Raw genomic sequence first — 27,337 nt, 5'->3', positions numbered from 1 at the left:
ACTGTCAGCAGTCAGGTCAAGGGCAGTTCTTTGCCCAACAGGCCATTTTTGCCAAGAAGAAGTCAAACTCCATATGGAGTGTCTTCTATGCCCATCATCTTCTTGGGAGTAGATCAGTGGGGCCAGAAGCAATCTGTCTTGATGAGACAGAACAATCATGTCTCATGTCAATAGAATTCTAAGTCATTAAAACATTTAAATGCGGGGCTGGAGAGATGGCTCAGTGGTTAAGAGCACTGTATACTCTTCCAAAGGTCTGAAGTTCAATTCCCAGCAACCACATGGTGGCTGACAACCACCTGAAATGAGATCTGGTGCCCTCTTCTGGTCGGCAGGGATACATGTATCAATAAATAAATAAATCTTAAAAAAAAAAAAAAAAAAAAAACATTTAAATGCCATATTCTCTGGGTCTTTTAAGTGTTTGAAGATTGCCTATCCATCTGAAATATTCATCTGTTTCTCTAGAAAACCTAACTAACTTGGCTATAAATAAGACAAGCATGGGTGACTATTAACCTGTAATTCTTATCAACCTAAACAACTTAAAGACTAAGGCTTCACATTATAAAAATAAACAATCTGTAAACAGATGTACGGTGTAAGGACAATGACCTCAAATTTGTGACAGTATACAAAATATTTTAATCAAAGGTTGAAATATATAGTGCAACATGACAACAATATCCTTAATATGTATCAACATACAAAATATACTAAATGAGGTAGAACATACATACAGTATGACAAATATAATTTTATAATTGTGTCAATATACAAAATATTTCAAACAAGAGTAGGAACATATGTACAATACGACAAATATAGTTTTGTATTTGTATAAATATGCAAATTATCTTAAACAGGAATATCAAAATAATTTTACATTTGTATCAATATATGAGAATCCATAACAATGCAAATTATCTAAAGCTGATAGTTACTGATTAGTTTACAAGTAGATACAATAATCTGCCTTATTATCCAATCCTATCTATTCTTCTTTTATCTTTTCCAAAAGAGATTCCTGAGTCTAAACTTTATTGTTCTATCCTCAACCCTATTACAACTTATAGCCAACCCCTAACAGATGACAATTATCCATAACCCCGAGAAAACAAAACCTGTTGGAGGAGGAGGCATCATGCCTATAATATTGGTACTCAGGAAGTGAGAACAGGAGGGACAGAAGTTCAGTGTCATCAGCAGTTACATAGTAAGTTCAAGCCCACTCTGGGCTATGTGAGGCATGAGAGCTTGTGAATATATAATTAATAATATAATATAATATAATATAATATAATATAATATATTGTAGCCAGAAGTTTTCCCATGTCCTGCCCGGTCCGCAGCTGCTCAGACTCAAGTAAACACACAGAGGCTTATATTAATTAAAACTGTTTGGCCATTAGCTCAAGCCTACCACTGACTAGCTCTTACACTTAAACTCTTAACTATTTCTGCTAATCTATATGTCTCCATGTGCTCTGTGGCTTTACCTGTGTGCCATTACATGCTGCTCCCTGGACAGCAGGCTGGCATCTCCTGACTCAGCCTTCCTCTTCCCAGAATTCTCCTTGTCTGCTTGTCCTGCTATACTTCCTGCCTGGCTGCTAGCCAATCAGAGTTTTATTAAACCAGTGTACAAAAGCATTATCCCACAGCATTTCCCCTTTTTTGTTTAATTAAAAAGGAAGGTTTTAATTCTAACATAGTAAAATTAAATATAACAAACAAGAATTACAGTTACAATACCTAGTCTATTTGTATTTTGTAAAATTAAAGAAAATTTTCTATCTATCCTGTATTGTGAGTCTAAAGTTTCATATCTACCTTATCTCTTATCATAACCAAGGAAAATCATAATTATAACTATCTAGTCTTCAACTACATCAAAGACCTCAGAAGGATATAATATTACCTAAGTAAACAGGAAATGCATTGTAAGCAACTTCTAAAATTCTGGAAATGACAGAGACAGCTGCCTGCCTGGACAGTTACCCAAAGTTCTTCTGAGCATTCATCTTCTGCCCATAGGCCTAGTCTCTCAGTCATTTTTTTTTCTGTGTCCTGTAGAATGTTTGGCAGTTTCTTCTGAGAAGCAGGAACCTGAAGGACCATCTTGCCTTGCAAAGTTCAGTGGTCATCTACCTATGGGTCCTATATGTCCAGTTTATATGACATTTTATCAAGTAGTCCAGGCAAGAACAGTTTCTTGCCCAAATGGCTATCTTTGCCAAGAAGAAGATAAACTCCATATGGAGTGTCTTTGATGACCATCTTTCTCTTTGAAGTAAGTCAGTGCTGCCAGGAGCAGACGTATCTAAATGTCCAGAAAGTTTAAATTTTTAAAATATTTTAAATACCGTATTCTGTAGGTCTTTGAAGTGTTTGAAGATTACCTAACTAATTGAATTATATATGTATACCTAGAAAACTTAACATGACTATAAGTTTGACTATGATAGAAGACTAACTATTAATCTGTATTTCTTAGTTATCTATTGAGTTACATAAACATAATACCTTAAATGAGAGTAGAAATATATATATATATGTTATAACAAAATCAACTCTAAATTTGTATTAATAAACTAAAATCTATACCAATGTAAAACATTTTTAACAAGTTGCTCTTTAAAAGTAGATTCAATAATCTACCCTTTCATCCTATCATATCTGTATCCTATATTTCTGTATCATATCCTTCTTTCTTCTCTTAGAAAGAGATTGACTATGACCAATAACAATTTGTAACCAACAACCTAAACAAAGAAAAACATCCATAATCTATTTTTGGGGAAATGTGAGTGTAGTTTTCTAGGCTACTTCCTGATGATAGAGGGCATTGGTAATCTTATAGGACACAAAGAAAATTTTAGGATTATGGTCAAGTCCTGACTGGAGTACTCTGTGATGCTGTATTCTCTGAGCCAGTTACCTTAAAGCTGATTTTGAATATTGGATGATCTGGGCCATGGTGTCATTGGAGATCTTTCAGGGTGTCTTGGCTGCTCAAACCTGATGTATCTTAATCTGGAACAAATCCATCGTCTCTTGTTTCTTGTGGAAGCAAAAGCAGAGCCTCCTTTCCAAAGCAACATATCCTTAGATCCAAATTTTGAAGTCAAGACACATTTAAAATATATATGTTGGTTTAACTCAGCAGTTTTTACAATAAAATGTCTCTCTGTAGTTAAAAATCCCAATGACAACACAATCCAGATTCTCTGTGTAATATCCATCTTTGTGTGGCTTATTTTTTATATTACCTTTACTGCCTCTTTAAAGACTTTAATTTTTAAAACTTTCTATTTTTTATATAATGGTCTATATTCCTTTTCCTCTCTCTTTCAAGCCTATGTACATTTTTATACACATTGTAAACCATTTAGAGGTTTATTTAATCTGAATCTGTTTTATTGTGAATCTGTTGCTTTAAACTGCAGCATTACTAGGACTGAAATGACAGCTTTGGCTGCTGGCTCCGCCCACCTCAGCTTCCCAACATGATAGAACTACATTTGCAGCCAGCTCTGGGAACCAGCCTCACCGCCAGACTCTGGGAGGCAGAGGGTCTATGCTTATATCAAAGCAGCAGCATGTAGCCCAAAAACCTTTTTTTTTTTTTTGTCTGTACTAGCAAAAGCTAAATCCACCACACAGCATAATGTCTGGCTTAGAGACGCCTCTGTGTACTGGGCAGGAATCTGCCATGCTGCAGGTCAAGCCCGCATACCAGGAACCCACCATAGAGTAGCTCAAGCCCGCAGGCTGCGGCTGGCCTGAGAGAGACAATTAGGAAGCTGTTTTCAGCTCTGTTTTAGAATCTTTTTTTTTTAAAGCTTTCTCAGGTTTTAGGTGGAAACCCTTGCCCCATGTTGGGCACCATTTGTAGCTAGAAGTTTTCTTGTGTCCCGCCCTTTCTGTAGCCATTCAGACCCAAGTAAACACACAGAGGCTTATATTAATTATAACTGCATGGCCATGGCTCAAGCCTTTTGCTATCTAGCTTTTATATCTTAAATTAGCCCATAACTATTAATCTATGTGTCACCACATGTCCTGTGGCTTTACCTGTGTCCCATTACATGTTGCTCCTTGGGCGGCTGGCTGGTGTCTCTTGACTCAGCCTTTCTCTTCCCAGAATTCTCCTTGTTTGCTTATCCCACCTATACTTCCTGCCTGGCTACTGGCCAATCTGTGTTTTATTGAACCAGTGTACAAAAGCATTATCCCACAGCAAAATATAATATATAATATAATTAATATAATATATAATATACATAATATAATTAATATAATATATTGCAGTCCTGCTGCAGCCTAGGTTGGTCCTGAGACAGGGAAGGGGCATCAGTGTGAAGAAATGAAGTGTCCAACCACCAGATGAGTTTCACACGAGTGCCTGTCCCTAAATAGCTCCAGCCATCTTTATTTACACTTCAAAAACAAGCATGTTTTCCCCACCCTCCAGGACTAACTTCTGGACAAAACAAATATGTTTCTTCCCAATCTTTACATCAAACAATTTTTTTTTTTTTTGTTTTTCGAGACAGGGTTTCTCTGTGTAGCTTTGCGCCTTTCCTGGGACTCACTTGGTAGCCCAGGCTGGCCTCGAACTCACAGAGATCTGCCTGGCTCTGCCTCCCGAGTGCTGGGATTAAAGGCGTGTGCCACCACCGCCTGGCTACATCAAACAATTTTTAAACCTAAAACAACGCTCAGTATTTTGTTAACATGGCTAAATATGGAGCCAGGCACATCCTGTCCTTGCAAAGCTAAGAGGTGATAGACATAGGCACACATTCTCAACAACAATATCATTCAGAACGTAACAAAGCATATTTACAGAACTAGGGTGACTGCCATAAGCAGCTTTCATACAGTTGGCTTGTATTTCTCTAACTGTTACCTTGTCCTACAAAAAGGAAACCTGAGAACCATCAGTTCCCTCCCAAAGAATTTTAAGAAAAAAAATGGGGTTTCCAGGAATGATCACACCTGCCCCGTGTGTGACTGACAAAGTGAAAGAGAGTCCCCAACATTATGAGAGAGAAGAGAGCATGCTGGCTACATGGTCCCAGCAGTATCCTGAGCTGTCCTGAGGTCCGCTGGTTCTTGCCAAGTGAGAGATTATCTCCACAGGCCTTGCCCCATGGAGAGCAGTTGTACAGGTGTTCATATGCTAATCCAAAACTAGACCACCTGACTCCCAACATCTCATCTCAGCATGTCATGTACACTAACGGGAAAGTGACGGCCTTCTCTGGGCCATACCTGTGCTGTCCATCTCTCTATAAGACCTTCCCACCCACTTTCTTCATCTGTCACCTGCCACGCCCACCTCCACAGTGTGATCTGAGTTACAGAGCTTCCAGGTCGTGGGACAGAATCCAACCTGTTCATCAGCCGAGACTCGAGACTCGGTGTTCTCACCATCCAAAGCCAGACACATCCTCGGGCACCCCTCCCCACAGACCTCAGCAGGGCTCCCTCAGCCTCCCCCTCCCTACAGACCTCAGCAGGGCTCCCCACAGACCTCAGCAGGGCTCCCTCAGGCCCCCCTCCCCACAGACCTCAGCAGGGCTCCCTCAGGCCCCCCTCCCCACAGACCTCAGCAGGGCTCCCTCAGGCCCCCCTCCCCACAGACCTCAGCAGGGCTCCTTGAACACAGTGCAGGGCACAGGCCCTCAGGGAGTGAGCTGTCTGTGACAGGGGACAGAACAGTGAGTTTCCACAGTTGCTTCCCATTCGGGTGAGGCTGGACCTAGTGCAGAAGGAGGGTCTGACCCATGGTGGTGGGACTCAGGGAATAGGAAGCGTGTTGGGATGAAGACTAGATTTGGAGAAAAAGTCTTAGAGTACAATTTTACAATCTGTTGCTATTTTGAACTCTGACTTTTTTTTTTTTAAACTCAACACTTAAAGAAGGCTTGGCTTTAAAGACATGCATTCTGCTTTCTGATTCATCCCCTCTCGGCAGCCATATGTCTTCTGGTCCAAAAATGTCCACAGACTCCTGCGAAAGACTAAGAAATATGGGGGAGAGCTTTTCAATTGCATGACTTGGAATGTGGGACTCACTCTTCAGAATCAGGTAAAAGGGCCCCAAGCATTTGTCCACGCAGACAGGATTTACCTGGACTCCCGTCTGTCTGCACCCACACACGGCTGGTTCTTAGGAAAGGTTAGATGGGAGCAGTCACTTCCAGGTCAGGCACTGGAATCACGAGACACAGCTGGATCTAGTCCGTGGAGGGTCCAACCCACCGCAGCCTGCCTGGAAAGGAGACGCCATCTTGCTAGAAGGGAGAAGGGGAGTCGCAACACTCTGTGTTTGCAAAGTGACATCACCTGTTTGCTGGACAGTGACACGAGAGACTGAGTTTGGATCAACTGACAGACTTGCTTCTGGATTCCACAGCCTGCCTGACAGCCCGGGCTGCATCCCCCGTCAGAAGCAGTCTCTAACATCCCCACCACACGGCTACAGTGGAGTACAGAAGACCAATTTAGGAATAGTCCACGACCCCAGTTCCTGCTTTGCTGGGCTCTTCCCACTGCAGAGCAGCGAGCACACAGCCGTCCATGCCCCTTTGTGCTCCCTGTGCAGACAGCTGCTCTACAGAGTAACCTCACCTCCGGGACCCAGAGGGTCAGGGGCAAGAAAGAGCAGAGATGATCCAAGAGTTGTTGAGGATGAGGTGACCAAGATCAAGTCTCTCTCTCACCCCACAGTTGATGCCAGGGTGCATCAATCTGCACCTATCTCTACCACTCACCACCGTGTATGAGGAGGAAGAAAACTGCCTAGGATGTGGTGAGCTTGGGCAATGAAGGAAGCATCCTGACTTCAACACTTGGCTCTGCTCTGTGAGATCTTGGATGTGTATGAAAACTCTCTTTGCCTCAGTTTTCATACATGTCAAATGGGTACGATAATAACCCATTAAAAAGATAGCAAAGGATTGCCGTCAAGGCAAAATGAGGTGGTACGGACACATCTGGGCACACCCCTGGAGGAAAAGTGCTCTGCCCATGCTAGTGCATTTCCCCAGTCTAGATGTCTCGCTCCAGAATGGGCTTGCACAAAACGATGACTGAAAAGAATGTGAAAAATACAGTTCATACATGCTGCATGACTGCTATCAGAGAATGTAAGGAGTGAGAATTTGGAGCTGGAGGGGTGGCTCAGTTAAGGGTACTGGTTGCTCTTGTTGAAGACCTAGATTCTGTTTCTATCACTCACATGGTGGCTCCCAACTGTCTAGGAGATACAGTACCCTCTTCTGGCCTCCCTGAGCATTGCATGCATGTGGTGCACATACAGACATGCAGGTAAACACTCATACTCATAAAATAAAAACAGATATATAAATGTGAGGGGCTGTTGTTGTTGTTTGTTTGTTTGTTTTTGGTTTTAGTTTTGATTTTTCAAGAGAGGATTTCACTGTGTAGCCCTGGCTGTTCTGGAACTCACTCTGTACACCAGACTGGCCTTGAACTCACAGAGATCTGCCTGCCTCTGCCTCTGGAGTGCTGAGATTAAAGGTGTGCGCCACCACCACCTCCCAGCACATAAATGTTTTTTAAAGAAAAGAAACAAGAGGCGAATCTGGCAAATTGTAATAAAGTAAAAAGTACCCAAATTTCAGAATCCACTAGAACTTTCCAGTAGGAATCCAGCAAAACACTTTTAAACATTCATAGTACTTGTTAGCACAGGGAAGAGATATTAAGTCAAAAGGAATCTCTTGCATATCTACCACATGTCAGTCCAGAGAGAGCATTGTAATTATTTGTAGATTAGTGCAATTTTCATGCCAAGTACTGTCAATAAGAATCGTTACTCTTTCTGATCCTGAAAGCTGGGTATTTTTTCCATTTTAAGAGGAAGAAATGGAAACACAGAAGTTAAAGAAGTTGGCCAAGTTCACTCAGTCAAGAACTGATGGAGCTAGGGCCTGTCTGGTGGCCATGGTAAAGATGGGAGCATTACTGCCGGGAGGTGGTGCACACCTTTAATCCCAGCACTTGGGAGGCAGAGCCAGGAGGATCTCTGTGAGTTTGAGGCCAGCCTGGTCTACAGAGCGAGATCCAGGACAGGCACCAAAACTACACAAAGCAACCCTTTCTCCAAAAACCAAAAAAAAGAAAAGAAAAGAAAAAAAAAAAAGACGGGAGCATTAATCTAGTGCTTCCATTTGTTTCTTTGTTGAGACAGGGTCTCATGTAGCCCAGGGTGGCTATGTAGCCAAGGATGACCTTGTAGGCAATCTCGTTGGGTCAGTGGGAAGTAACTACCTTAACTCAGTAACTAGCAAGTGGCTAAAATAGTTCTGCTTCTGCAAGGATGGGTGGAGAGCAAAAGACGTGTCTGTGGACACCACTCTGTGACGCAATAGTCTCACACTACATAGGTATACTTCTATAGCAATTCATTAAAATTCAGGAAAGTCATATCAGCTGCAGAGCATGCACTCTGAAGACATCTGTGGACAGCAAAGATCTAGAATATTCCACCACCCCCAGCAAGGCTTTTGGTGATGCTGATGTAGAAGATCCGGAAAGCCTGAGGCTTTCCTTCTGTGGCTGCTTGAGTTTGAGCCTCACCAGAAGCAGATTTGGGGAAAGGATTCAATCGTGTGTAGTTTACTCAGGAGGTCTAAGGCAGGGTTGGGCAATGCAGAGAAGTACAAATGGCATAGAGTAGAATGCACGTCTTAGAATTACCCCACCCTAGAAAGGCAGCTGAGGTCAGGGATGTAAATGCCCTAGTCCTTCTGGTCTACCATGGGCAGAGATCTCAGAAGTTCATTTAAGGAATGGACAGAGAGGCAGAGACTGACCAGGGCATGCCCGCAGTTCCCCTCCATACCTTCCCTGTAGGATTTTGCCTAGGACATTATGTCCATGTCCATGATTTGATGCTGTTTTGTTGAGAGCAGTTTTGCCCCTGAGATAAGAAAAACAGGGATGTCAGAGAAGAAGGCAGGAGAATTTGCTGAGAGAAAAGAAACTCAAGGATGCTTAGCAGGCTGATTTGATATGGCACAAAGAACTTGGGATGCAACTCAGTGGTAGAGCCCAAGGTTCTGGACTTAAACCCCAGTACTGTAGAGCAAAGACCAGAAAGCCCTGTGCGACATGAATTTGTGGGCTGATATTCTAGAAGAAAAAAACCACAACTGTGTTAAAGATTGTGCAAGGCTGACTGATTAAGACCCTGTGACTGTGGAGAGCTGGAATGTCACAAGGTTGCAGGCTTAGGCCATCTTTAGCCACCATAATATCCATTTATTCCCAGAATCTGCTTGAACTGACTTCCTTATGACCATCAGGTGAAATCCATTTTGGAATGCTAACTTCCACCAATCTAAAGCCTAAGAATGTCATCAGATAATATCTCAGGCTATAGCAGAGATGAGATTTCCCCCATTTTTCTGTAACTTGCCTACCTGATGCACACACACACACACACACACACACACACACACACACACACACTTACTTTAAACCTTGACTTATATAGCTGAGTGGTGGTGGTACATGCCTTTAATCCCAGCACAGGCAGAGGCAGAGGCAGGCGGATCCAGGCTAGCCTGGTCTACAGAGTGAGTTTCAGGACAGCCAGGGCTACACAGAGAAACCTTGTCTCAAAAACACCAATGAAATAAAATAAACCTTGACTTATGACCTTTTTCACTCTGTTACAAGAACAAAAACCCCACACTTATGAAAATGCTGCCGTGTTGGAAGATGGATGGTGTTTGGGGTAACTCTGTGTTTCAAGGCCACCCATAGCCACTCGAATTCGACTCTGGAATGAACTGTCTTTAGTTCCTTTGAGGCAAGAGCGTTCTCATGTTGACAAATGGCTATTGATGGGAAAATAAAGAAATAAGCCTTGTAGCCCAATTGAGGGGGTTACCTGGGTGTCCCACCTGTGAGCCAGCGTGCTCAGGAGTTCAAGTGCTGAAGCCCGAGTCAGCATGAAGAGTAGGGGTTTGGAAGCCTAGGACATCCCCCACTGCTGTGGGTTGAGTTGTTCAACCCGCAAACATGGTCCTTATTTGGAAAAGGATCTTCTAGTGAGGGAGAGGTCATTAGGGAAGGTGCTAATCTGGTGTGACTGTTGTCCTTGGGGTGGGGGTGGGGGGGCTGGATTTTAACACAGGCATGCAAAGGGAAGGCAGTGTAACAGGGAGAATGTCAATTAGAATCCAAGGATGTCCTGATGTCCAAGGCACCAGAGGTGAGAGAACCACGTGGAACAGACTCTCTCAGCCCTCGGAGACTGCCCACCTGCTCCCAGGTTGCTCTTGGACTTCAGTCCTTCCAAACTGTGAAGAAGAAATTTCTGTTGCTGAATTCAGACACAGTTTCTTGTGCTCTGTTATTAGAAAACCAATATGTCCCTGGAAGGCTCCTCCCCAGAAGCCCTGTCCTAGTCACAGCTGGAAAGAGAGTAGAAGAGTCTCCACCTCTATCGCCTGTATACCCTTGGGAAGGGGTCACTCACCTCTTCCTGGCTCAGCCTCCTTAGTTCACAGTGGGAAGGTGACCATACTTAGCTCACAGGGTTTTCATAAGAGTTAAAGCACATGGTGTGCTTATGATTCCTGGAAGCATGGCCCACACGCTTAAGAGAGAATGTCTCGGCTTTGGAGCCTTGGGTGGGGTAAACATGAGCTTTGAGGACTTGTAGCCACACCGGGGGACATCTCATCTGTGTCTCGGTTCAAGTGCTAAGGGAATAACTGTTGCTTTGGTAGAAGTCTTTCAGACAGGCATTCTGGGAGGAGACAACAGTTTAGGGAGTCTTTTTTTTTAAATTTTATTATTTTATGTGCATTGGTGTTTTACCTGCGTGTTTGTCTGTGTGGAGGTTTTACATCCTGTGGAACTAGAGCTACAGACGGTTGTGTGCTGCCATGTGGGTGCTGGGAATTGAATCCGGGTCCTCTGGAAGAGTAGTCAGTGCCCTTAACCACTGAGTCATCTCTACAGCCCCAAGCCTAGGGAGTCTTTTTTAAAGATTTATTTATTTACTCATTATGTATACAGTGTTCTGCCTGCATGCCAGGAGAGGGCACCAGATCTCATTATAGATGGTTGTGAACCACCATGTGGTTGCTGGGAATTGAACTTACGACCTCTGAAGAGCAGCCAGTGCTCTTAACCTCTGGCCACATTTTTTTTTTTTTTAAGACAGGGTTTCTCTGCAGCTTTGGAGCCTGGAACTCACTCTGTAGATCAGGTTGGTCTCACAGAGATCTGCCTATGTCTGCCTTCCAAGTGGTGGGATTAAAGACGTGTGCCACTACCACCTAGCTAGAGAGTCTTAAAGATGGATGAGAGCAAGTTTGAAGGGTATCTTAACCTGGTCCCTTACTGCCTTTTGGATTTCTGGCTGCTGGAAGCTGGGCCACTTATACGACAGGCTTCTGCTGCCGTAAATTTTAACCTGGACTCAATCCCAGTGACAAACCCGAGGGACCGTGGACGGAAACCTCCGAATTGTGAGCCACAACGAATCCTTGTCACTCTTTTAAAATCGTTTCTCTTGATTACTTGTCACAGCGACCAAAAGCAATGAACACAATTTTCTTGCACACAAATCCAGGTCTCCAGGTCTGATCTTTCGGCTCCGCTACTGAGGCTGATGTGAGGAGCAGAGACACAAAGACACGGCCACGCAACAGAATGAGGGCCTGAAGAGTCCCAGAGTCCTGCTGGGTTCACGGTCAAGTGAAGGTGCCTGGCAGGTTACCGAGAGCTGGCAGTGCTTGCCAGGATCGCGAGCACAGAGGCCACTGTGTGCTGGGTAAAGCTGCTGGCTCTATCCTGTGGGCTGTGAGAAGTTCTGGGACCAGCAGGGTGACAGGAGAGCCAGGAGGAGAAGTTACCTTCTCAGAACTGCTTCCAAAGAGATGGCTCTGATAGCTGCTTGCATGATGAGTTTGAGGTGAAAAGAACACAGCCTCAAAATACGTTAGGAGACCAGAGCAGTGGTCCAAACAAATAGGGAGGAACCTGACCCAGTGAGGTTTCCAGGATGATGGCAGGGGGGATGAATCAAAGATTATGTAGGCAACAAACGACTAATTCACTCCTACGGTCTCATTGTCTTCTTGACTTTTACCTCCAAAGACCCACAGCCTGGGAAACTACCCTGCCCCGGGAAAACTACGTGGGTTGGCCGCTCTAAAGTTGCCGACGTAATTGCCTAAACGGTGGCATAGAGAAGACCAAGGAATCACCTGTCTCAGTGGCTTGCCACCACCCGTGAAAACAAACACGGCAGAAGCTGGACTTGAAGACAGGATGATGTGACGTTTAGGATTATCAGGGGACAGAAGCTACTGAGAGTGGTTGAGACCTCTGTGGGAAAGTGATGGGTGACCTAGAGTGACCGGAAATCCTTTCTTCCTTGTGAAGAGGCTACACACTTCCCTGGAAGTACATGAGCTTTGCAGCACAGTTATGGAGGAGAGCAATGCCCGACATGAATGCTTGCCCTGTGTCCACCCGTACAGCTGTTTGCCACCAAGCAGGGAACAGGAACATGAAGACAGAGACCGTTTAATGGTGACTGCTGGGAAATGGCAAGCACAGTTCTCCCCACAAGCAGAGCTGAGAGAATGGTGGAGAGACTACACTCACCGCCAGGAAGTGATGTGCACAGATCCTGGAGTGGGCCCAAGGTGCTGAGAGGAGTGGGTCTCTCTAAGTCAGGTTTCGATTGCGATGAAGGGACACCAGGACCACAACAACTCTTATAAAGAAAACATTTAACCGAGGGGCCTCTCTTACGTTTCAGAGGTTCAGTCCATTATCATTATGGCAGGGAGTATGACCACAGGCAGGCAGATGTGATGCTGGAGAGTCCTACATCTTGCAGGCAACGGGAAGCAGACTCCCACGCTGGACAGTATCTTGAGCATAGGAAACCACAAAGCCCACCCCAACAGTGGCACACTTCCTCCAACAAGGCCGTACGCACTCCAACAAGCCACGCCTCCTAATAGTGCCACTCCCTATGAGATTATGGGGCCCAACTATGTTCAAACTACCACAGGGGCCTTAGAGAGAATGAACGGGAGGTTTCTGATCTGGGTAGGTAGCCCCATTACCTGACCCTTACTGATTCATCTAAGACAGATGCTGTCCAACTTAAAGCAGCCCATAGACAAAGGCATCAGAACCATGGGGGACAGGAAGCACCTGCTTTTCCCAGTGGTGTGTTCTTGACTATCTCGGTCACCTTGTACCTGTCCCATGTCCCCTTTTTCCAGGTCTCTGAGTCCTAGAGAGCATATTTACATTTACATATTTACATTACGCCTGACATTTCTCGTCCCCACTCCCAAATCCCAACATGACCCTCCCCAGGTTCCCACTAGTCCAAATTGATATTGTAGAATCCACTTCCTGCTGATGAAATGTGGCTCATCTTCCAAGGTTCCGAATAGAGAGCACTATGAATCATTCACTGTACCAGCTGATGTTTAGATCCGGGGTAGTGTTTAGCTGTCTATGAAACTATGATTTCTATAAAATGTTAGGATCAACAGCTAAGACAGTTCTCTATGATTTATGCAGAAAGTCCATGAAAAGATAATTAGCTTTAATGGGTGGAAGCAGAGGCAGATTATGCCAATGGGTCATGTCATGGGTCATAGACATAATAGAGACATCTAGAACTCCATGGCATTAGCTGCTTGTCTGTGGAAGGATGAGGGTCATTTTCCCAGTCCCCAGGGTAGAGACATCTTCAGACACATGTGATGATTCAGATCGACTCCTCTCCAGGGTATTGCCCAGCCTGATCTCTGAAAACCAGGACTCCTGTGCCTTTCTCTTCCCAGCCTCCTGGAAGATCTCTCTCTTGTCTGTTGTCCACTGCCATGGGTTACTGACTAGCTCAATGAAGTCAGCAGAAACATTCATTAAGTGTCCATTTGGACCTGGAGTCGAACCACGTGGCAGCAGAGGCAGCAGGATGAAGTAAGTCCCAGGCCCTGAGAGCAGACCTCTGGCAGTTCACAGCTCCGAGGTGGAGAAGAGAGAGACAGTCACTTGGGGAATGATCAGAAAAGAAGGCCATGTGCTCATTTATTCATATAGTAAAGTGTTCTCAGATGCAGAGGTGGTAAGCACACCTGGGCTTGTCAGACAGCTGGAGACACAGCCTGGGTGTGCAGCCTGAAGAGTTCTGGATGCCATCTGCACCCGGGTGCGGTTGGGATTCTTGACTTACACTGCAGGAGAGAATTTCAGTCCAGTCGGTATGAAGCAGAGTTGGAGTTTATTAAGAAAAGCATTCAGCAGTGATGTAACACAGGTGTTGAAGCTTAAGAATTGTACACATCCAATGTGAAATTCAGAGAGACAAAGGAGGGGAAGAGAGGGAGAGAGAGAGAGGAGCTGAAGTGTTTTAACTCTAAATAAGATTTTTGGTGTCTTCTGAATTTACACTGTTTATAGGATTTAAAATGTTAAACAAAACATTTGTTGGACTTATTTGTATCTAAAGAATGTTTCTAAGTGGTTTATGAAGTGTGCTGTACAGACTTAATGAAATTTTGTTCAGGTTGCAGTGAGTGAGATTGAAAGAAAAAAGTAAGCCAAAAAGCCAAAAGAGGGCTCAGTTGCAGTGCTTGCCTGGCGCGCACAAAGCCCTGGGCCTCTCCCAGCATGACTGTAGGGATCATGGTGGCCACGCCTATAATCCCAGTTTTGGGGATGTGAAAGCAGGGGAATCAAGCTGTTCCAGGCCATCTTCCTAGTGAGTCGGAGGCTAGCCTGGACTATGTGAGATGCAGGGAGACTAGCCTGGACTATATGAACCTGATGAAAACACGTTAAAGTAGGAATATTGTCTCTCCACAAGCTAGCCTCATGACAATCATATTGTTGTTACTGTTAAATTCTTAACTCTGGTGAGAGACTGAAGCCAGATTCCAGGGTGAGGACCCCTCCCTGTCCCTCATCCTCTTGACTTCCCGGGCCTTTATCTTGTCTCACTTTCTCTGTCACCACTGAGCAGAGGATCAGAGCTGTGTCTCCTCTTCCATCCCTCGGGCATTTCTGATTTACCCAGGTGAATCAGTCTATCCAATGCAGTCTACCCCCGTGTAGTGGTAGAGGTAATAACTTTCCAGGTGGTTTGGACAGCTGTGGGCAGACTAGTCTTCCAGCCTAGGAATGTCAAGGGGTAGGCTTCTGCGGCCATGAGAAGACAGACACACCAGCTTCATGCTTCTGGCTAAACTTCAAATACAGCAGGGCTTTCCTATTACCATGGTAACCGGTACATGGACCATCAGACTCCAGGGAGCAGAGGATGACGACCACAGAAACACGCTTCAGAATGAGGCTCTACAGGAGAGGGACAGGCAGGGTAGGATGGCCTGCCACAGGCTTGACTCTGCCAGGGTGGCCTGGGGCTAGCCTGGCCTGACCTGCTCCCAGAGTGGGTGGGTGGTGGTGCCTCTCACCACGTGCTTGCTGAGAACTAGAGGTGCCAGAGCAGAGGCTCTGTCCCAGTTACCCTGCGGTGACCTGGGGACTCGCTAAGTCCCTTCCCTTCTTTCTTTTTGTTTTCTAGGTGATCTAGGGGAAGATACTTTTGTTTTTAGCTGGTGTCATTCTGTGGCATAGTTTAAAAGGGACCGGGTGCAGAGGAAGCCAAATGGGATGCACGGATGACACAAAGCGCCAGAAAGGACATCTGCTGAGCCTGAAGCTGATAGTGCTCTGTCCCTCCTGGCCAGCACAGGCAGTCCTTGGGTCTCTCTGTCCCATCCAGGTCACACACCTAAGGCACAAAAAGCCTCTTTTCAGGCTTTTCAGAAACAACGATGATTAAAAAACAAAGGACTGTGGTATGTGAGTCAGGGGTGGGAGCGCTGTCGCCCCAGCCTTCTGTCAGGATCGCAGGCTGTGTGAACTGACACCACAGCCTGGCCCAGCAGGACAGCAGCAGAACCCAGAACTGTACCTGGTTTAGTGCTCGTTGCAGGGCCTCAGTCTGCAGCTAAAAGAGTTGCTACCACACGTGCCTCTGAGCATCTACATCAAGGCAGTAGCTGGCTTCCTGCTTTCAGTGTTTGCAGACAGACTGATTCCTGAGGCTTAGGAATGGCACCCAACTTGTGGAGAGCCACCTTAAAGGATTTGTGTTTAACTGTGTGCGTGTGCCTGTCTGTCTCACATGTGCACACACAGTCTTTCAAAACACGTTTAAGCATCAGAGACAGTGACACTTCCAACTTCTATTGTATTATTGTTTGCTTGTTTATTATCCTACATGCATTCTTTAGTCACCAAGCCAAGTGTCTTATAAGGGACTTGAGTTTCTGCAATAGACGCAGCAGGTTGGGAGCAGCTCTTGCCTCCAGGCCTCTGTATAAGCTAGAACCTGTCTCCACACTCGCTTCTCTTCTTAACTCCTGTGTCTTCATCAGCATATCTCTAAAATGTCCTCGGCAATAAGAAGCTTCTCTGGTGCCCTAGAAACTCCTGGAAGGAAGCGTCTTAGAGGCTGCGGTGTTTCCTGTTCATAGTGTGATGATAACCAGTGGTGGGGGGGACGAGGGTGCTAAGCAATGCATAGGTTAGCTGTAAGAGTAGTGTAAATGGTCTCTAGTAAAATACCTGGAGCCTGATATTGGGGTGAATGCTGAAAGATCAGAGAGACAAAGGAACAAGCCACCTCTTACCTCTAGGACTCCTCAGCCTGAAAAGCTTTCCTCAGCTGAAAGACTTTAGTCCTGTCTCCTCACACCTTATATACCTTTCTCTGCCCACCCATATCATTTCCTGTCTCAATTTTCTTAGTGTTGGGATTAAAGGCCCATGATTCCCAAGTACTGGGATTAAAGGCATGTGCCACCACTGCCTGGCTCTGTTTCTCTCCTAGACTGAGTCAATCTCATGTAGTTCAGGGTGGCTTTGAACCCAGAGATCCAGATGGTTCTCTGCCTCCCGAGTGCTAGGATTAAAGGTATGTGCCACCACTGCCTGGCTTCTGTGTTTAATCTAGTGGCATGTTCTGTTCTCTGATCTTCAGGCATATTAATTAAGGTACATAATATATTACCACATTTCCTTTTTTTGTCTAAAATAATAAAAGAAGGCTATAACTAATATAAAAACTATATACAATAAGTATATACAATATGTACAGTCAAAAATTATATTAACAATGTCCAGTCCATAAACATTTGACAGATTCAGAGAAAATACTCCATTATCTATCCTTTTTTTGGGGGGGGTGAGTCCAAAATGTAGCTAATTCACTTTCTATCCTAATTTGTATTACCAACCAAATGCTATCTTTTGATGCCTTTCAAACGTATATACTTTACACCTCTTTAGTGAATTTCTTTTCTGAATTTGTTAATGAGGAAAACTATAACTACCTAATCTTCAACTCCCTCAGAGACCCAAGAAGGAAATAATATTACCTAAGAAATCAGGAAGTGCAAGGAAGCAACTTCCAAAAAATGTGAGAAATGACAGAAACAGCTGGCTGCCTGGACAGTCACTCAAGGTTCCTCTGAAATGTTGGGGCATCCATCTTCAGCCTACAGGTCTAGAATATCTGACAGACTCTTCTGTGAAGCAGGATATTCTGAAAGGCCTTCCTAGGTTGTCTTAGCAAAGTTCAGCAGTCCTATCTTTTATGTCCTGCTTGTCCATTTGGACAGCACACTGTCAGCAGTTGAGTCAAGGGCATTTTCTTGCCCAGTGACTAACTTTTGCCACAAAGAGAGTAAACTCCATGTGGAGTTTCTTCAATGCCCATCATCTTCTCTGTAGTAGATTAGTGCTGCCAGGAGCAGTCATGTATCATAGTCATAAAACAAAAAGAATCTATGTTATTAAAACATCTTAAATGCCATATTCTGTAGATCTCTGAAGTGTTTGAAGATGATCTGTCTATCTAAAAAATATCTGTTTGACCTTGAAAACATACCTAACATGACTTACGAGTTCAATTGTAATGAGTAACTGTAGCTGGAGTTTTCCTGCCTGGCCCACAGTCAGGATAAATCTCTCTCACCTGCCAGTCCCACAGCCGCTCAAACCCAACCAAGTAAACACAGAGACTTATATTGGTTACAAACTGTGTGGCCATGGTAGGCTTCTTGCTAACTGTTCTTACAGCTTAAATTAATCCATTTCCATTAATCTATACCTTGCCACATGGCTCGTGGCTTACCGGCATCTTCACATGGTGTTTGTCATCCTGGTGGCTGGCAGTGTCTCTCCGACTCAGCCTTCCACTTCCCAGCTTTATTCTCCTCCTTGTCCCACCTACACTTCCTGCCTAGCCAGTGGCCAATCAGTGTTTTATTTATTGACTAATTAGCAACACATTTGCCATACAGAACATCCCACAGCACTTCCCCCCCCCTTTTTTTTTTCAAAAAGGAAGGTTTTAACCTTAACAAAATAAAATTACATATAATTTGGGAATTTGGGCGTAGCTTCTCTTACTACTTCCTGCTGGAGGGGGGCGCTGTATCTTATGGGGACATAAAGAATATTTTAGGGTTATGGAGTAGTCCATGAGGGTGTATCGCCTGAGCCAGTTGGATCATCTGGGCCATGGTGTCATCGGAGACCTTTCAGGGGGTCTTGGCTGGTCAAACCTGATGTATCTTAATCTTGAACAAATCCATAGCCTCTGGCTTTCTGTGGAAACAAAAGAGACTCTTTTCCAAAGCAACATATCCTTATATCCAAATTTTGAAGTCAAGGTATCTTTAAAATATACATATTGGTTTAACTCAGCTTCCTTTACAATCAGATATCTCTCTGCAATTAAGAATTCCAAAGACAACACAATCCAGATTCTCTGTGTAATATTCATCTTCACATGGCTTATTTTTTATATTAATTTTACTGTCTCTTTAAAGACTTTATTTTTTTAAACTATGTATTTCTTTATATAACTGTATATATCACCTTTTTTTTCTCTTTTAAGCCTACGTATATTTTACACACATTGTAAACTGTTACATCTGAATCTGTCTTATTGTGTATCTCTTGCTTTAAACTGCAGCAGCTGTGGCTGCTGGCTCTGCCCACCTCAGCTTCCCAACATGGCTACGTTTACCACCAGCTCTGGGAGCTATCGTGGGTCTATGCTTTTATCCAAGCAGCGTGTAGACCAGAAACCTCTTTTTTTTTTTTTTTTTTTTTGTACTAGCAAAGTCTAAATCCACCATGCAGCTTAATGTGCCACTTGCAGAGGCCTCATTCCCGCCATACTGCAGGTTGAGCACGCACTCTAGGAACCCACCAGTAGCTCAAACCGGCAGCTGTCGCTCATTTGAGAGAGACAATTAGGAAGCTGTTTTTAGCTCCGTTTTAGAATCTTTTCTCTCAGTTTTTAGGTGGAAACTCTTGCCACCACGTTGGATGCCATTTGTAGCTGGAGTTTTCCTGCCTGGCCCACAGTCAGTACAAATCTCTCTCATCTGCCAGTCCCACAGCCGCTCAAACCCAACCAAGTAAACACAGAGACTTATATTGGTTACAAACTGTGTAGCCATGGCAGGCTTCTTGCTAACTGTTCTTACAGCTTAAATTAATCCATTTCCATTTATCTATACCTTGCCACATGGCTTGTGGCTTACCGGCATCTTCACATGGTGTTTGTCATCCTGGTGGCTGGCAGTGTCTCTCCGACTCAGCCTTCCACTTCCCAGCTTTATTCTCCTCCTTGTCCCGCCTACACTTCCTGCCTAGCCAATGGCCAATCAGTGTTTTATTTATTGACTAATTAGCAACACACTTGCCATACAGAACATCCCACAGCAAGTAACTACTAACTTTCATTTCTTTATATCCTAATTAGTTGGTAATAATAACTTTCAAGGACGAGCAATTTGTATTACATTGTTAAATGAGTTATATAGGTACAGTAACTTGAACAAGATTAGAAATGTATGTACAGTATGTTCTAACAAAATTAATCTCAAATTTAATGGGAGGTACTCGGCTAAGTGTCTGTCTCAATGAACTTCTGCCGTAGGGAGGTGTACATGTCCCAGTGCACGCATACACTTTGCTAAGGCAAAGGCTGCTTGTGTCTCCCTCAGCCACAGAGGATAAATGTCTCCCACGCCCGATGTGTTCCCCAGGGCCTCCACAAGTGTCTTCTCAGTCTACACAAGCTGACAAGGCAATATGGACATTTTGCACCCACAGCTTCCTGTGCCCATTGAAAATCTTGGTCAAATTCTGGCAGGAACAAATCAAGCTTCATGTATGAGGAACCGAAGTCAGGACATCATTGGTCCTGCCCGGGCAGAGAAGCAGGCCACCCAGGAGAGATGCAGTCTCTGCTCAGGTCTGTCAGTGGTTCTGTTTCATGCACCGTTAGTTCCTGTCAAGATGTAGACAAGCCTAAATGCCGGAAGCTGCGCCTTGGGTCTAACCCAGCACAGCCTCTCCCTCTGACTTCTGAGTCTAATTTCTGATTCACCCTGTTATTCCAAGCTGCATTTCTAATTTCTAATGAAGATGTGTAAAGGTGACTTTAAAGAGTCCGACACTACCAGTCACAGGTGGCGGGGCCAATGTACCAGCTGTGGAGGCTGGGGACTCGGGACAGCTCCATCCTCAGAGGACGTCCTCAGTGGGGAAAGTGAGAAAGAGCCATTGTGAGTCATGGTTCATTTTTCCTCGACCTCTCATCACACAGCTACAAGCAACGTGACACAGAGCTGAGATCAAGGCCTTTGGGTATCGTTGCTGCCCCGATAAAACAGCTGGGCCCACAGCTGCATGAAGCCAGTTCCACCAACACCTACATGAGACTGGAAGGGGACTGAGGTGAGGCCGTAGCCCTGGTTAAAGTTCTGGGCTCAGCCCCGTAAGACATTGAGGGAAACCAAACTGGCCATGCCTATAGAAATTCCCTGTCTCTCTCTCTCTCTCTCTCTCTCTCTCTCTCTCTCTCTCTCTCTCTCTCTCTCTCTCTCTCCCTCTCGTGTGTGTGTGTGTGTGTGTGTGTGTGTATGCATATGTTCATGTGTGAATACGATCTGATCGTGGGGGTGTGTTTAGGCCTTAAGTCCACACTGTATGTTTTCCTTAATCACTTCTCTACCTCTGAGACAGACAGGCGTGCCCACCGCATCTGGAGCTCACTGATTGGCTAGACCGGCTGTCAAGCAAACCCAGGAGCCCTCCTACCTCTGCCTTCACGCACAGGGATGATAAGAACAGCCCAGGACTGGGTTTCTCTGTGGGTGGTGGGGATCTGCACTCAGCAAACTGAGCCATGTTCCCCGCCCCACCCTACAGAAACTCTGAGCCGATAAGCGGCTGGTTCCCGGTGGACCCTTTGTGGTAACTTGTCACACTGCACAGATACCGCCTCCGGGAAGAGACCACGATGAGCATGTCTTCTGTGCCTTTTGTTGCTTCCCCACAAGCACCACCCTGAGAAGGCATGGAAGAGGTGGTTAAGGACAGAGCTGTCTCAGCCTCAGGCAATCAGGGCCCCCAACCTCTGGGACAATTCTAATTTTGTATTGAGAGGCTGTCATGGGATCTGGTCTCTTCACCAGCTCTTCCCTGGTTCATCCCTGACCATTTTGTCATACTCCTCAAGAGGGATCCAGGAGGCCAGGGGCATGTGTGCTAGGGAACCGGCACACGGACTCATTCAGAGGGAAATATTCTACCAGCTTCCAGCATCTCATGTGGCCTCTTCTTAAAAATGTCGACAGACATTTGGCAGGTATCCCAAGGCCTTGTCCCTTGAACTGTCCATCGGGGAGGGGGAGGACAGTGGAGAAGCCCAAAGTGCTAAAGAGGCGAGAGATTAGGAGTTGAGAGGTGGGCAAAATCAAAGAAATCTGTCTGCGGCTACTCACAGCAATAATAGCTAGGCTTGGATAAGAATCAGATCTTGAACCCCAAGAAGGACCCGCTGACCTGCACAGTCCCACAACTGTCCGAATGGAGGGGTGAGGCCAGGATGCAGGGCGGGCCATGAGTCTTGATGCAGAGCAGGAAAGGAGCCTGAGGCTCTCAGCAGCTCTGTCTGCCGTTAGATGCCCAACAGGGCCAGATGGAAAGGTAAGCACCAAGCAAAGAGCCACGGGGCTGGAGGGAGGTGATAAGAGGCAGAGGGGACAGAATAGCGAGAACAGAGGACAGGACACGTCATCACTGATGTCACCCTGGCCCAGGCTGCCTTGAACTCTGCTGCATGGACGAGGCAGCATTCTCATGGGCTTCCTACATCCCTGTCTTCAATTTGCCCCTGCTGCTACCAGTGGGGGTCTCTTTAAGATAAAATCAGTCATGTTACTCCTGAACAAACTTCTTCAGCAGCTCCAATTGCCTACACATCACAGCAACTCTGCATCACCCAGAAGGCCTTGGCTCCACAGCTAGGGGACACTTAGGGGACTCCGGGACATCTGACTGCATGCTCTCATGTAACAAGAAGACTGACGTAGGCCCTCACCTAGGGCCATGGCTCGCTCTCCCTACCTATGCTTTCTAGCCCTTCCTCTTTAGCACATGGTTTCACCCCCTTAAAGCCACAAGCTCGTCACCACAACAGCTGTGTGTTCCAAGCAGAAAGAAGGAGTCCTGAGCAATAGCTAAAAGCACGCCTTTCTCTTGGGGTGCCAGGCCAATGAGGAGAAGCTTGTCACATGCAGCGAGCCCTGTCACCTCTGATTCCTGATGTCTCACGGTCCCCACAGCCCTGTTTCCCCATGCCTCCACAGCCCCTCAGCGGCTGCTTAACTGACATTCTCACTGCTGGCGCAGTCAGTGATCACGTCACCCCCAAACCCAAACCCTCAAGTGGCCTCGTTTCCTCTAGAGCTGAAGCCAAAGTACTTGTCTCATCCAGAAGGCCCAATGTGTCTGTCCCATCCTCCCCTCCCGTCTCTCCCTCACCACGCTCCCCTGCAGGCCTCCCTGTTGATCTTAGAGAGCACCATGCACAGTCCCGCCTCCAGGGCAGCTGCACCCACAGGAACTGGTCACGGTCAGAACCAACAGCACATAGCTATAGAAGAAGAAATTGACTATAAGATTGGGCCACCTGATCGTGTTGGCTGAGAGGTCCAGCATCTGCCAAGAGCAAGCTAGAGACCCAGAGCCCTGATGGTATAATCTGGTCCAAGTCTGAAGACTGAGAACCAGGGGAGCGAGGCCATAGCTCACAGGAGACAGATGTCCCAGCCTGGAAGACAACCTCCTTCTTTGCACTTCTTCGACCTTTTGTCCCATGGGGATCAGATGATGTTTGGCCATGTGTGAAGTGTGGATTTTCTTTTCACAGTCAACTGATTACAATGACATTACCTTCTGGATGATGCACAGATGCACTTAGAAACAAGGTTTTATCAGTTACCTGAGCATCCCTTAGCTCAGCCAAGTTGAAGCATGAAACTGGTCATCATACCCAGGCATCAGATGGTATGCTCTCTCCCTCAACTTATCCAGGCCCTAACCCTGTCTTCTGGTCATCCCCAACTGTCCAACCTCAAGTTGCCATGTCTGTAGCACTTGCCTTGAAGAAAGGCACCGATATGACCTAGTGCATACTTTACATACATAATTTATTTGTCTCCATTTCCCTTCCCATGGATTATAAATTTCATGAAAGCTGTTTTGTTCTTTGCTATATAACTAACACTTAGAATACCTAATAAATGCTTAAATTAAAGAAAATATTTTGTTAGCATATACTAATTATATGTAGTAATGGATTTCATTGTGACATTTTCTTTCATCCTTCCATCCTTCCTTCTTTTCTTTTTTTCTTTATTTTCAGACAGGATTTCTCTGTGCAGCCCTGGCTCTCCTGCACTCACTCTATAGACCAGGCTGGCTTCTGCCTGCCTCTGCCTCCCCAGTGCTGGGGTTAAAGGTGTGCGCCACCACCATCTGGCTAATTATGACATTTTCATACACACACATAATGTATTTCATATCCAGTCCCATTTCCCTCATGCCCTACCACCCCTGTTGACTGCCTTCCTTCTTCTTCCTTATCCTCTCTCGTCTCTCTTTCTGTGTACGTAAGTAGGTACGTGTGTGTGTGTGTGTGTGTGTGTGTGTGTGTGTGTGTGTGTGTCCCTTCTACTGTGTGTACTTTCTACGCTCATGTCTTTGCATATGTGTATCAATGAGTTTCACTGGGGATACTTAAAGAACAGGTAGGAGGCTGGGCAGTGGTGGCTCATGCCTTTAATCCCAGCACTCGGGAGGCAGAGGCAGGTGGATCTCTGTGAGTTCAAGGCCAGCCTGATCTACAGAGTGAGTTCCAGGACAGCCAGAGCTACACAGAGAAACCCTGTCTCAAAAAGAAGAAGAAGGTGGAGGAGGAGGAGGAGGGGGAAGAAGGATGAGGAGGGGGAGAGGAGGAAGGGGAGAGGAGGAGGACGAGGAGGCAGGAGGAGGAGAAGAAGAAGAGGTAGGAGATATTACGGACACGTCACCAATGGCTATGCCATTTAAGAAAATCTCTCCCCTTCTTCCAACAACCGTTAACTGCTGATAGACCTTCGGGAGGTGGAATGAGTTTCTCCCCGATCAAAGTCGCTGAAAATATTTGAAATTTTGTTGCTGATTGACTGACTGATTGAATAAATGGATCTTTGTGCCCTTCACACAATGCCTGGCCAAAAATAAATTTGTTGAATTGATGAGTCGATGATTGACCAAGCCCAGAAGTGCAGATGGGAAGAAGAAATACAGCTGCACAAAGCCTCCGTCAAGTTCCCAGCTAGGGGCTAGAGATTTTGTTTGGTTGGTAGAGTGCTTGCCTGGCATGCACAAAGCCCCGGGTTTGGCAGCACATACCTATAGTATCAGCACTTAGGAGGTGGTGGCAGGAGGATCGGGAGGTCAAGGTCATCTTCAGCTAAATAACATGTTCAAGACCAGCCTGAGATCCATGAGACCTTGTCCTGAAGACAAACAGCAGCAGCAGCAGCAGCACAGAGGCTAGCTAACACTACAGTGTGGTGGCGCACACCTGAAGTCCCAACACTTGGGAGGCAGACGCAGGAGGATGTGGAATTTGATGCCAGTCTGGACTATATGGCTAGACTCTGCCAATAAAACAAAACACCCTGAAAACAACAAAACACAAAAACAAAGGACAGGGAAGACGGCTCAGTAGCTAAGAGCACTTACTGCTCTTGCAGAGGACCCAAGTTTGGTTCCCAGTATGCATGTTAACTCCAGATCCAGGGGCACCAATGCCTCTGACCTCCTCTGACACCTGCACTCGTGTGCCCATACTCCCACACAGAAATGTGCAGGTACACATAATTAAAATTATAAAAATTAATCTTCGACAAGCAGTGGTGGCACATGCCTTTTATCCCAGCACTCGGGAGTCAGAGGCAGGTGGTTCTCTGTGAATTCGAGCCTGATCTACAGAGTGAGTTCCAGGACAGCCAGGACTATTACACAGAGAGAAGCCTCTAAAATCTAATAGTAATAATAATAATAATAATAATAATAATAATAATCGTCAAAAAAAAAGAAGCTGACTAAAGCTCTAGTAGTACATCAAGACACTTGGTGTCACAGCAGACTGTGAGGTGAGAGTCCAGGAAAAGGAGGCCAGAACCGTGATGTTCCAGTTGTTAACTTCATCCAGGGTTGATTTTAGTTAAGCCCAGGAAAGCAACTCAATTCTATTCTCTCCTTCACCCTTCAAGTTGAAATTCTGAAAGCAAAGCCTGCTGCCCACTGCGTGTCTTGAGTTAGGAGCCGGGAAGAGGGCTGCTGTTATGTCGGTGGAGGAAGAACTCAAAACTAGGAAACCTGCTGCCTTCGCTGGGCAGCAGAGCAAAGGTCCAGCTGTGTGGGGTCACCTGCCCAAAGACAAAACAAGGATGAGAAAAAGGATCCCCAGCTACAGTGCCCCAAATCTGCTGACCTCTGTAAGGCAAGCTGTGCCTCTGACCCATTTTCACTGTGGTGGGTGGAGAATGCAATAGAATCAAACCCAGACAAAATCTGGTGGCTGGTTCTGGAGTCCAGTTCATCCTGGTTACATCCCACCAGGTTCCACACTATGTAGCTTCCTGGGCTTAATTACAGAGGCTCTGAACACCAGGAAAGATGGTTTCAGTGCTCAGATCTAACACCTGTCAGACATAGAGGAGGATAGAAATGTCCATTTGTCCCATGAGCTTCCAAGTATTTCCAGAGATAAATGTGGGAAGATACTTGAGATCCTGGAGCATGGAATACTTGGATATGTGTACACACACACACACACACACACACACACACACACACACACACACACAGATGGGTGCAAATTTGCCGTGTTAAAGATCAGACTCAGGCTTTCATGCTCACTAGGCAAATGCTGAGCTACATCTCAGTGCTATAGTTTAAAAGTTAAGTAAAAATCTGCAGGGCTAGTGAGAAGGTTCAGCTGATAAATGTGCTTTCCATCAAGCCCGAGGACCTGAGTTCAACCCCCAGGTTCGTGTGGTGAAGAGAAAGAACCAACTCTTGTCCTTTGACATCCACATATGGACCATGGCACGCCCATCTAACCAATACAATTGTAAAGTGTAATGAAAATACGCATTTAAGGTGGTACAGGCGCTGTGAGGGTTTAAATTCCTGAAACATTTCTGATGGTCCTAAGTTTTCACTTGTTTTAAAAAACAATAGAAACAGCACAAATCCATTTTAGACGGTGAAAGAGTCATACGATCCAGAGAAGCTAGAGTGTGCAAACCCCTTCTGAACAGGCATAGCACATGTGTGTCTGTTTTAAATTTTTGTTTTTGTTGAGACAGAATTTTACTCTGTAGCCCAGGTTGGCCTGGAACTTGACATGATCCTCGTGCCTCAGCACTCCAACCAAGTGCCAGGATCCCAGGTTTGAGTGGCCACGCCTGACCCAGCTCTGTATACGACCGTCTACGCAGCACTTAATCAAGTCTTCAGAGTGTTTTCTTGAAGCATGTTTTTGTTGTCTCCTTTGCTTCCTTTCCTTGGTTTTTAGAAACAAAGTTCCATGTAGCCCAGGCTGGCCTTAAATGTCAGCTGAGGATGACCTTGAACTCTTGCTTTTCCTGCCTCCAGATCCCAAGTGCCAGCATATTCTACATGGGCACAACTACATCTGGTTTTCTCTCAAACAAAGCAGGGGGCGGTGTGGGAATTTTGTTACTGTTGTGAAATAAGCACTGTCTCCACAAAACGAGACAACGTGAGTAACAGCAATGTATTCTTGCATTTGCACAATTACAACTTTACAAGCAATATAAAAATGCAAATTGTACAATTAAATTTTATT

This window comes from Peromyscus californicus, unplaced genomic scaffold (assembly GCF_007827085.1).
Source record: "Peromyscus californicus insignis strain IS unplaced genomic scaffold, ASM782708v3 Scaffold_20__1_contigs__length_68692818, whole genome shotgun sequence".
Classification (NCBI taxonomy): Eukaryota; Metazoa; Chordata; class Mammalia; order Rodentia; family Cricetidae; genus Peromyscus; species Peromyscus californicus.
The sequence above is the reverse complement of the archived record's forward strand: the minus strand, read 5'-3'. Positions refer to the sequence as shown.